Source organism: Gymnodraco acuticeps, unplaced genomic scaffold (genome assembly GCF_902827175.1).
Source record: "Gymnodraco acuticeps unplaced genomic scaffold, fGymAcu1.1, whole genome shotgun sequence".
Taxonomy (NCBI): Eukaryota; Metazoa; Chordata; class Actinopteri; order Perciformes; family Bathydraconidae; genus Gymnodraco; species Gymnodraco acuticeps.
The window spans coordinates 253,067-264,920 of record NW_022989865.1 but is presented as its reverse complement, the minus strand read 5'-3'; positions in this window follow the sequence as shown (position 1 = coordinate 264,920).

The window sequence follows — 11,854 nt, the reverse complement described above, 5'->3', positions numbered from 1 at the left end:
TTAATTTACAAACTCTTCAACAACAACCGTAGTTATATTTAAAAACATGTTAGAAGGCCTCACGAAATACTTTAATGTAAATGTGAAGGACTGTGTGTATAACAAAATACATCCGTCATTAACAATACCGGAAACAGACAGACAAGATCCTCAGCTCGGTGATTTTGTGGTTTAGCCGCAATGCACGTTGGGAAATGGTGTTTATGTGATGTGAAAACCCGAAAACATTTTTTTTTTAAATAAAATAATACTTTATTCCGAGTGTGCTTGCTTTTCTCTTTGAAAGTCATCACATAACGGCATTGTAATACACGGTTCGGCTGCATTAAATATTATATATCTGCCGTAGTTCTGTATTTATAGAGCCCTGATGAGAAGACTTCTAGACAAACAGGAGAACTGAAAATGTGACGTGGATCATAAATATATCAGCAATTAAACAGCATCTTACATTTCTTTTCACACAATGCGTCTCCTTGCAGTATCAACACTAATTCTGCTGACTTTTATATTTGATCCAATTGGTAGATAGGTTGTATTTACACCATAAGGGTGCACAGCTGATATAAAGGGACACCTGGGGGGGCATACTAGGAAGCAGGATTTTCGCTTAGCCGGCTAACTTCAGCGAAAACTCGGGGTTTCCGGTCCTACGAAGCTGGTTCTCTTTTTAGCAGGCTAGATCTCCATGGTAACTTATGCTGTGCTAAGAGCTCAACTCAGTGAAAGCACTGCCTGCTGACCAATCAGAGCTCAGTGTGCGGAGTTTAAAGCGATCAAGTCATATTACAGGAGAAAGGAAATACAGAAAAGCTGCCGTTGCAGGAAAGACGGCCGGCAAAAATCACCGACTGTGTGAACGTGAACATTAATAGAATATCACCTCCATCTTCAGAGCAATCTGACTATTATAACATTAGCTTTAAGAAAGCTTACTGAAATATCTGCCACAACATAAGTAACCGGATCAGAGTAACATTAAGTACAGTCCGCGGCATATCACTTCATAATGTATCATATATTTTCTTATCTGAGTCAGCTGAGCCGTATCTGGCCGTGCAACACTCACAGTGTCACATACTGTATGCAGAAGTATTATTTTAAGCAACACATTAAGTTGACGAAACACTCGAGACAAATGTAATGAAAGTCAGATCGTGTTTTAGACGGGGCAGTGATATCATAAACCTGTTAATGTACGCATTCAAACACTTTTTCTTTTACCAACTGTATTCACCTTGCAGGTGCAGCTCTGTGGCTTTGATCCTGGATCAAGTGTTTGAGTCATGGATGTTTAAAGTTTAACTTCTTCATATTTGTCTAATATTATAGTTGACTTTTCATTCAGGAAGTATGACGCTGCGCTGTCAGTACGCTTCTCCATGTCTGTGATTGGTCGAATGCTCCAGATACCACCCGTTTCATGTGAACGTGCACCTAACTAGATAGGACACGGCTGGCTTGAGCGATCCACTTGATAACCCGCGTCGTAGTACAGTTTAGCGAGAGCGCGTATGTTTTGGATTAGGCCAACCGGCTAACTCAAACATATCCAGGTTAGGTTGAACCAGCTTCGTAGTACAGGCCCCTGGTGGTTAAAGCATGTTATTGAATTCCATTATTTTTATTATTAGATATTAATAGGATCTCTATAAAGTATATTCATTACTCGTTATTCTCTACTAATAGTTCATTAAAGACTGTATATAATGACTATTTTGCACATCCCTTTCAAGATTTCAAGATTTTCTAAGGTTTATTGACATATCATATAGGCCTACACAACTACGGTGTAGTTATGCAATGAATGAAACACTTGGGTCACAGGTTCCTCAACAGTGCATTACAAGACATCTATCAATATGTGTGTACCTCCACCATTAAACTGTCATATTCTGCACATTTCTTATTCTATCTACATACATAAGAGTATAATTAATATGTATAATATCAGTTAAAATAAGTGCTTCAACATAGTTAACATTGCAGGAAAGCAATATATTAGACGTTAAGTACTTTGTCAGGCTTAATATTTATCTGTAGATAGATACCCTCAAAGCTTTTTTCTTATTCAAAAGAAGACCTTAACCTAAAGTATTCTTTAATGTTTAAATAAAGTCTTATTGGAATAGCATTTCATCCAGGTCGATGCTTAACAAAGGACAAATACAATCTCTATACTATACTCTGTGAAAATAAAGCCAAACACTGAAAGTAAGCTGGACATATTTCATGTGTAGGACATGAGGAGCATGCTGGTGCCTGCTGGGAAGGGGCTAATCCATTAGCTCAAGGCACTGTGAGCACAAATGCTCTACACATAAAAATCACACAATCACACACCGTCTGCTGAGCCAGTAAATAAGTTGCAGTGAGGGAAACTCTTTTAAGTGGCTGTCTGAATCCACCCAGAGCTATGGAAGGGATTAAGGCACATTAGCCTCTTGACAAACCCACCTCATCACTGTGGAAACACACTGCTTGGGTGACATACATTTGACCTCTGCACCTGAGATCACACCGAAGGGGATTGGAGTGTGTGACCCCCTAAATCCACTCCGTACAATGTGATGGATCAAATCTACATCGTCTCACATCTGGATCCTCTCGGCACACATACAGTGCACCTGGTGTTTCACAACAGTGTGTGTGTGTGTGTGTGTGTGTGTGTGTGTGTGTGTGTGTGTGTGTGTGTGTGTGTGTGTGTGTGTGTGTGTGTGTGTGTGTGTGTGTGTGTGTGTGTGTGTGTGTGTGTGTGTGTGTGTGTGTGTGTGTGTGTGTGTGTGTGTGTGTGTGTGTGTGTGTGTGTGTGTGTGTGTGTGTGTGTGTGTGTGTGTGTGTGTGTGTGTGTGTGTGTGTGTGTGTGTGTGTGTGTGTCCTCTGTGACTGTCCCTGCTGCCATTAATGGCATATATTGGATCATGTGTCTTCCATTAGCTAATATGCAGGGCCACATAAGAGGTGTGCCAGGGTGCGTACAGACATTGCACACCCATGCAGGAGATGTGACCTACAGGGACTTCTCTTCTGATACTTGAATTAATCATAGAGGGTGGGGGAAGTCTCCACAGTTATCCTCCACACCAGATATTCTGGGTGGAGGATTTTGTTAAAGATGATCAGTAGCCAGGGCGAGTACATAAGACCTGCCGTCCACTGGTAAAGCTTATAGTGTTAGCAGTAACTCTGCCCGGTATCTCCTGCAGTTCCACAATGGTACAGGATGTTGTTTAATGAGGAGGCAGCCGTCATCAAACTACTGCGGCTGCTGTATTCATAGCCTTATCTCATTTGTGAAAAGAACGATGTTCTCTGCATATTTAATGTTGAGCTATTCCATTTTACTATATTCCTTAGTTATGAACAGAGGATAATCTCTTTATTGTTTTCTGTCCAGCACACTAACTATTAAACGCATTCAGGATGACCCCTGTGGCCCTTAAGCCTACCTTTGTCCCCACTGGGTCACCTCACTTGAGTCCTGAGGCCTGTACTACGAAGCTGGTTCAACCTAACCTGGATATGTTTGAGTTAGCCGGTTGGCCTAATCCAAAACATACGCGCTCTCGCTAAACTGTACTACGACGCGGGTTATCAAGTGGATCGCTCAAGCCAGCCGTGTCCTATCTAGTTAGGTGCGCGTTCACATGAAAGGGGTGGTATCTGGAGCATTCGACCAATCACAAACAGGGAGAAGCGTACTGACAGCGCAGCGTCATACTTCCTGAATGAAAAGTCAACTATAATATTAGACATATGAAGAAGTTAAACTTTAAACATCCATGACTTAAACACTTGATCCAGGATCAAAGCCACAGAGCTGCACCTGCAAGGTGAATACAGCTGGTAACAGAAAAAGTGTTTGAATGCATACATTAAGAGGTTTATGATATCACTGCCCCGTCTAAGACACGATCTGACTTTAATTACATTTGTCTCGAGTGTTTCGTCAACTTAATGTGTTGCTTAAAATAATACTTCTGCATCCAGTATGTGACACTGTGAGTGTTGCAAGGCCAGATACGGCTCAGCTGACTCAGATAAGGAGATATATGATACATTATGATGTGATATGATATGAATGATAATGGGACACATCGACGTCTGCACTTGCAGTGCCGCGGACTGTCCGTGAGTGATTCTACAATTTAGGGTACATTCCATGTCCATTGATGATAATTATAATTATTCTAACTATTTTCTTAAAAAATATCATATTTTGCCTATTATTGGAAAGCATGTTATAATATCAAGGCAAGGCAAGGCAAGGCAAGTTTATTTATATAGCACTTTTCAACACAAGGCAATTCAAAGTGCTTTACAAAAAATGAAAGAGATTAAGAAAATGGCATTTAAAATCAGTCATTAAAAAGAAAAGCTAATAAAATAAACATTAAAAGAAAAAAGTACATGGATAAAAGTTACAGTGCAGTTTAAGATGTGAATAGTTCAATTAAAAGCAGCGACAAAAAGAAAAGTCTTCTATCACACAAACATTATGTGCATCCTATGCTTTATTTAGCTTGAAATGTGTCATGATGTTCTTAAATTGTCAGTTTTTGCTATGTCCGTCTTTCAGTTGAGGGTGTCTTGGTTTAGAAATAATGAGAAAAACCATTAAAGTAAATTAAAAAAAGTATTCATTTATTTCAAAAGTCTAAATACTAAAGAATAATAATATCTTTTTAATTGATTTCCTCCTTTAAATAATTTAAATATCTTAATATATGAATGTCCGCAAAAGTTCTGTCAGCTATGTTACTAACAGAACTCCCCCCTTTAACTAAAAAATGGTTTGTCCCAATACCATGTCACCAGCATCACATGATGCCATGTTCCTCTTTGGCAGACATTTGTCCTCTAATTTTTTACAATATTTTATGTATAATAGCACATTGTCAATAAGTATATTAATTGACCATCAACAATGTTACATACATTGTTATGGTTTACAATTGTTTAATGATTTTAATTCAATTATATGTTCAAATATGATGTTAACCTGTTCAAGAAAATGGCAAGGCCTACCATTGGGTCAAAATGGGGAAATTGTCAACTAGGTTTCCTGTCAACTAAGTTACCCAGTACTGTAATAACTGTAGTAACTTAGTTGACAGGTAACCTAGTTGACAATTTGTATGACACGTAGACGTCATTATCATTACACATCATTATCAATTGAATTGTGCACTTCTGCCTTGAAATGAATATAGTGCTGATGGTTAATAATGTGTCCAGTCAACTATGTTATTTGCGTCAAATGTTTGACTTTCATTGTCAACTATGTTGCACCTCATTTTTTCAAATTTAAAATATCTAAAATAGTGCTTCTGATATCCTTATAGTATATTGTATATCTACACAGGTTGGCGTTTTACATGACATCTCTTAAAACTATCAAAAATGACCTGTATGGTAGTTTTATAATACAACATATCCCTATCCTTAATGACAGTGCTGAACATATCACATGAACAAACAAAACTTTAATACAATTATTTTTTAAACTTTAAAAAATCTTTGGATATATGGTAGAATAGACTCAAGAGCCTTTCCATTTTGATTTTACTTGAAGTGCAGGACTTAATCAAATTATTGTAATGACATCAAGTTTGTCCGTAACATAGTTGACAAACTGAGTAGTGAAAACATCCTTTCCCTTCAAATAAAAAAAAACAATGTTTAAGCTTTGCAACTAGTGGATATGTTACACTGAGGAATATACTAACTTGAACCACTGATTGTTATATTGAGAAAGAACACTTTCTTTGTACTGTTTTGTTGATGTGAAATGCACCCTAAATTATAGAATCAGTCAGAAATGTTACTCTGATCCGGTTACTTATGTTGTGGCAGATATTTAAGTAAGATTTCTTAACGCTAATGTTATAATAGTCAGATTGCTCTGAAGATGGGAGGTGATATTCTATTAATGTTCACGTTCACACAGTCGGTGATTTTTGCCGGCCGTCTTTCCTGCAACGGCAGCTTTTCTGTATTTCCTCTATCCTGTAATATGACTTGATCGCTTTAAACTCCGCACACTGAGCTCTGATTGGTCAGCAGGCGGTGCTTTCACTGAGTTGATCTCTTATCCTGCAACCTAACCTGTTCAGGTGGCCGCTCAGCATAAGTTACCATGGAGATCTAGCCCGCTAAGAAGAGAACCAGCGTCGTAGGACCGGAAACCCCGAGTTTCCCCTGAAGTTAGCCGGCTAAGCGAAAATCCGTCTTCGTAGTACAGGCCTCTGCTCCTGCTAGTTTAACCAGCGTGTTGTTTCAATGAGTCTGACTGAGTGTCCTGCTGAACACTTGTCAATGGCGCCATCTAGGGTTCATCCGCTGAACATCGATGTTGATCATAGCAGCAGAGGCTTCATCTGGTCACACTCGTTACCTACTGCTTGTAATGCTGGAACCCCTCTATCCATTTAGACACATTTCCAAAATTCAAAACAAGTATGATGTATTACTGTTAATGTGACAGCAAAGAGAGCACATGATACCGTCATATTTTTGTAATAACATGAAAAAAACTCACTTGCTTGTGAGTTTCACTTGTGTGTAAATTGTCCAAAAAGATGTGTATGCCTGGATATGTATTTTGTCACTTTGTATAAATATGATGAATATGTTGAGACTGGGTGCTCAAATATAACATTAATGTTCTATCTACGTCCTTTTTTGACATGATGATTTTTAAATGAGCGTTAACTAATCGCTAAAAGAAAGAATCCTTCCCTATTTCCTCGGGTCTAAGGAAAGCTACAAAACTAGAAAAACTACAGGAAGATGCTGTTTTGGGAAATAACTGAACTCCTTTTTTAAATTGAATTATTTATTTCTGACGTGTTTGATAAGCTGCATTTGATAGGTAGTTTTGATAGTAAATCAAATGATTCCATGCATTCCTTAAGAGGAACAATATCTTCAAGTTTGCAACACAATGACCAAGCTACCAGTTAGTGAGTGTGTCCCTGCCAGATTACACAGTCACCTAAAATACCGTAAGAGAAAAGGAATCAAGAAAAGGAAGACTCCCAGCCTCCCACACCAACTCTCCCAGCTCTCACCCTTCACCTGTCAGTCATTCCTGGGTCCCCGGTTCTCAGAGGACTACAGGCCTGTCAGACCTCCAGCAGCCCCTCAAAGAAATATCCTCCCGACCGGCTCGACCCACCCATCCCTCCCCTCCCTCACCCCATCCCTCTCAGGCCCGCCAAACAAAAATAAAGTCACATTGAAGAGAGAGCGGACGGGGCTCCTGCTTTGCAGATCAGTCAGTTGATACCTGATTGTTGGGCCCTTAATCCTATTGTTTCTCCGACAGGATTACCTCTGTGGTCCCTCTCTCCCTGTGGCTGCTCTCTGGAGAAAGGCCAGATTAAAGGGATTAGTGTGTATCCTCCTGAGTTGTCAAACTAGGATGTAAGGAACCATTGACTTGCCTGGGCACCCTGAATGAGCAGAGGCAGAGAGGTGCCTAAAGAAGAAGTCATGAAAGGCAGCGAACAAGCCAAAAATTCCCAAAAGGACAATGTGATTTGTTTGCTTTTGTTCCCTTGAACTGGGATGAAAAGTTCAAAGGGCCAGCCCTGAGGAGCCCGGAGAAAAGGAAGGAAACAGGCAGAGAGTGGAGGAAACCTAACTTCACCAATTTCAAATCACTACGAAGAAAGTCATGACAGTAAACTGCTGCAGCCGGGATTAATGGCACAATAAACTGCTTAAACTGTCAAGGGGTCAAAGTTCGGTGTTCATATTCTTTCAGGTCATAACAACATGGTGCATTTACCTTAAATGTGGCTGTGACGGAGTGCAGTCGTCCTTCAACCGTCGTCCTTGTGGGTTGGATCCCAGCCGTGAAGTCAACATGTGGATGTGTCCTTGGGCAGATACTGGACCCTCAGTGGCCCCCGATGGCCAACGGTGTGTGCGCTTTGAGGGTGAGACCTGATAAAGCACTAAATAAGTACAGTCCATTAATAATGTCATAACAAAGATTAAAGTTAGGGTTGTAAAACAAACACCCTGAGGGCAAAAAACACTGGATGACTTTGGTTGGAAATTGCAGTGAAGTGATTACTTTAAATGTCTCAGTGAAATGAACTGCTTGTTCTATTTGTCCATAGTGGGTGGCTGTACTAATAAGAGTCGCCTTGCAGGACACACTATTATAGATCCCACATGCTTATGGACTGGCTACAAGACACGACACACACAAGCAGAGCCACTATAAAATATCTCTGTCAAAAAAGGTGTTGGGTTCTCCAAGACAAATTAAATAAATGTTTTATTCAGCACAACGACTACAAATGACAAGAACATGCAAGGACCACTGAGAATAGGAAAGAAGAAAAAGGGTGGCAGATTTGACTACAGCAGTCTGTTTGTGCTCATTTTAAGGACCTTCTGAACAATGAGCAGATTAACACAAATGTAATTTGAAGATTCTCTATACTCTCCTGTAGAGATATCTACCTGCACAGATTGTATTTTCCTAGTGACAGATAAAGCGTTACAACATTGCTAGATTCTAATGAAGAAATCCTCTAAAGTCCACACTCGTCTTCTGGAAAGAGGCATTACTACATTTTTTGCAAGTGCTTACATTGTATTACTTTGTTTACCTCCACTCTCTGTTTTGGGGTTTGAGCAAAGAAATGAAAGACAACATCTGTCTCAACATCTGGGCAAAACCTCCAGTAGATTAAATGTTTAAAGCAATCAACATCTGTTTAAACCTATAGCTTAAGTTGAACACTAACAATAAGACAGGCCAAAGCAAACTTCTTCATCAACATAATTGAAGGTGCAAAAGGTAAAGGTCAAACAGTTTGGCAAATCTTAAATAAACTATTAGGTAAACATACCAAACAGGAAAAGAATGCTCTAGAATAAAAAATCAATGATGCCCTGATAAAAGACCATGCAGTGTTGGCCAGCTCTCTCAATGAGTATTTCATCAATAGTGCTCTGGACATCACAAAGCTCTTCCCGCCATCTGAGGTCTCACCTAGCCCGACTGTGGATACACACCCCGTTTTTGACCTGGAGGAAATCACAGAGGTTGAGGTAAAACATATAATCTCAGGGTTAAGAGGTTCTAAGGCTAGCAATGCAGATGATTTCAACACCAACTTTATAAAAACACATATCGATCGTCTAATACAACCAATTACTATGTTAGTAAATCAATCTATCAGCACGAGGGAAGTTCCATCATCCTGGAAGGTGGCCACGGTGACACCGATATTTAAATCTGGGGATAAGGCAATGATGTCCAATTACAGACCAATCAGCATCCTCCCCTGTGTCTCTAAGGTAGCTGAGAAATGGGTGTCAAAACTAATCACCAAACACTTAGATAAAGGTTTCGCTCCACTCCACCCAATGCAGTTTGCTTTTCGTGCTCACCACTCCACTGAGACAGCTAACTGTGTCTTTGTGGAAAAGGTTAAATGTATGTTGGACATGAGCCCATCAGGGTTTCCGCTAGGATTTTTTCTCGCCGGTCAAATGTCCGAACAGAATTTATTTTACCGGACAAATTTGAAACTTACCGGTCATGTTTCAATAAGAATAATAAGAGTTGTGTAGCAGAATTTCCGTTAGCAGGTAATTACCGGACTATGACCGGATATGCTGAGGTTTAAAACTCAGATAATGGGAGTAATTTTTATATCACTTCAGTTTATAATCGTAACAGATCGAAAAATTCAGATTCATTTTTCAATAAATGATTCCACAAACAACATAATTATTACATTCAAAGAAACTACTTGTAGTAGATGAAGTACATTATTCAAAAGTTTACATTAATTTAAGAAGAATAACACGGGAGAAACGGATCCTCTCTTTTCCCTTCTCTCCTGACAGCCCGTCAGTTTCTCATGCAGCGCACTAAACAGTGGGCGGGGCTTCAGGTGATTATGCAGCAGCTGATCTGATCTCTCTCTCACGTCCGGTTATACCTCACTCGCGTTTATGTCCATATCGATCAGATCCAGCTCTCCTGATCGGCCTTTATAGAGAGCACCGATCAAACTATTAAGAGTGAATATTGGCCGATAATGACCGGCGGGCAATCGATAGGAGCATCGGACATTTTGACCGGCAAGTTTTGAATTTACCGGTTTTTATTACATTTTACCAGCTAAAAACCGGTAATTACCGGCTAACGGAAACCCTGGAGCCCATATGTAGGTGCTGTCTTCCTTGATCTCAGGAAGGCTTTTGACTGTTAACCACCAAGTGCTCCTTACAAAGCTGATGTATTTCAATTTTTCGGCAGATTCAATAAAGTGGGTTAAGTCTTACTTATCGAACAGAAAACAGTGTGTTTTGGTCAACGGAGCCAAATCCCCCTACCTTGTGAACCCTGTTGGGGTTCCACAAGGTTCCATTCTTGGACCATTACTGTTTTCACTGTACATTAATGACTTGCCTAATGTATGTCCTGAGTTGAATGTGCAAATGTATGCTGATGACGCGGTCATCTTTGTACACGGGAAGAACACTGAAATGATCTCATGTTGTCTCTCAAAAGCTTTGGACAAGGTTCAACACTGGCTGAACAACATTTGCTTACAGTTAAATGCAAAAAAAACAGTATGCATGATGTTCAGTAAACGACCAGTCAAAATCGAAGGATCCAATGTGTTTTTAAACGGAGCAGAAATATAACTAGTCTCCCACTTCAAGTATCTTGGATTCGAACTTGACTTTTAAGAAACATATTAAGAAAGTATCTGTTATGACCTGGCTCAAAAGGCCACAACAAAGAGACACCATATCAACGGTTTAACAAAAGATGTTTATTAAAGCAAGTAGTCCAAATTAGCCAAATTAATTAAGTGCAAAACCAAATGAAGCATGAGGTGTGGATGTCAGTGGTATCAGTAGTGTAAGTGCAGGGTAGTAGTAGTAGAACCTTTATTTATCCAGGAAAATCAATTAAGAACAAATTCTTATTTACAATGATGACCTGAAGGGTGAGCGTGAGGAAGGTAACTTCATCACTGTGAACTGACGGCTTCGGGCCTGGTAACTCAGCACTTTAGTGAACAGTTTTGCACTTTATTAGCGTGATTGCACAGTACCGTTTGGTATGGCATATTTGCACATTTTAAATACTAATTATTGAGATAGTATTTATTAAAGGATTGTGTGCACCTGGTGCCCTGTGTTGTCTCCTCCCCCCTCACCTGTGTCTAGTTGCTGATTAGTGTGTGTGGGTATTTAGGCTCTGTTTCCCTGTCTGTTAGGAAAGGGTGTGTGTGTGTGAGATCCTGGTGGCTGCAGGCTGGGCTCACGTGAACAGCAGCAGCAGGATTGAGGCTGGATGTGTAATGTGTTCATATTTTAATAAATGCCCACGTCGGGTTATATTTGTGGACGTTCTGCCTCTGCCTCCTTGCTTGGTCTGGGCCGCTCAACGGTCTGCTTCACAGTGAGGATTGCATGGACATGTATGAGTGTGAGAGTGTTGAAGTGCACAAAGTGAAGCAACTGAACATACTCAACCAAAACCGGGTGCCTGTAGGAGAAAGCAGAGAGGCTTTACCTGCAGGGCACCAGACCCAGGTGCCCTGAGTTACTGCAATCAATGCGGCAGGATGCAGCACAGCCACACCCTGTCCAGATGAACCCACAGGGGCATCACAGTATCCAATACCATTACATTCAACTTGCAAAATGTTAAACAAAATAGACCTTTCTTAACTGTCGATGCTGCAAAGTCACACCTCCCCTGTATGATTCTATCCCACATTGAATACTGTTTTACAAACTGGTCGTTTGCTTGTGCCACAAACCTGAAACCCATAGAACAGCTGTACAAGAGAGCTATCAA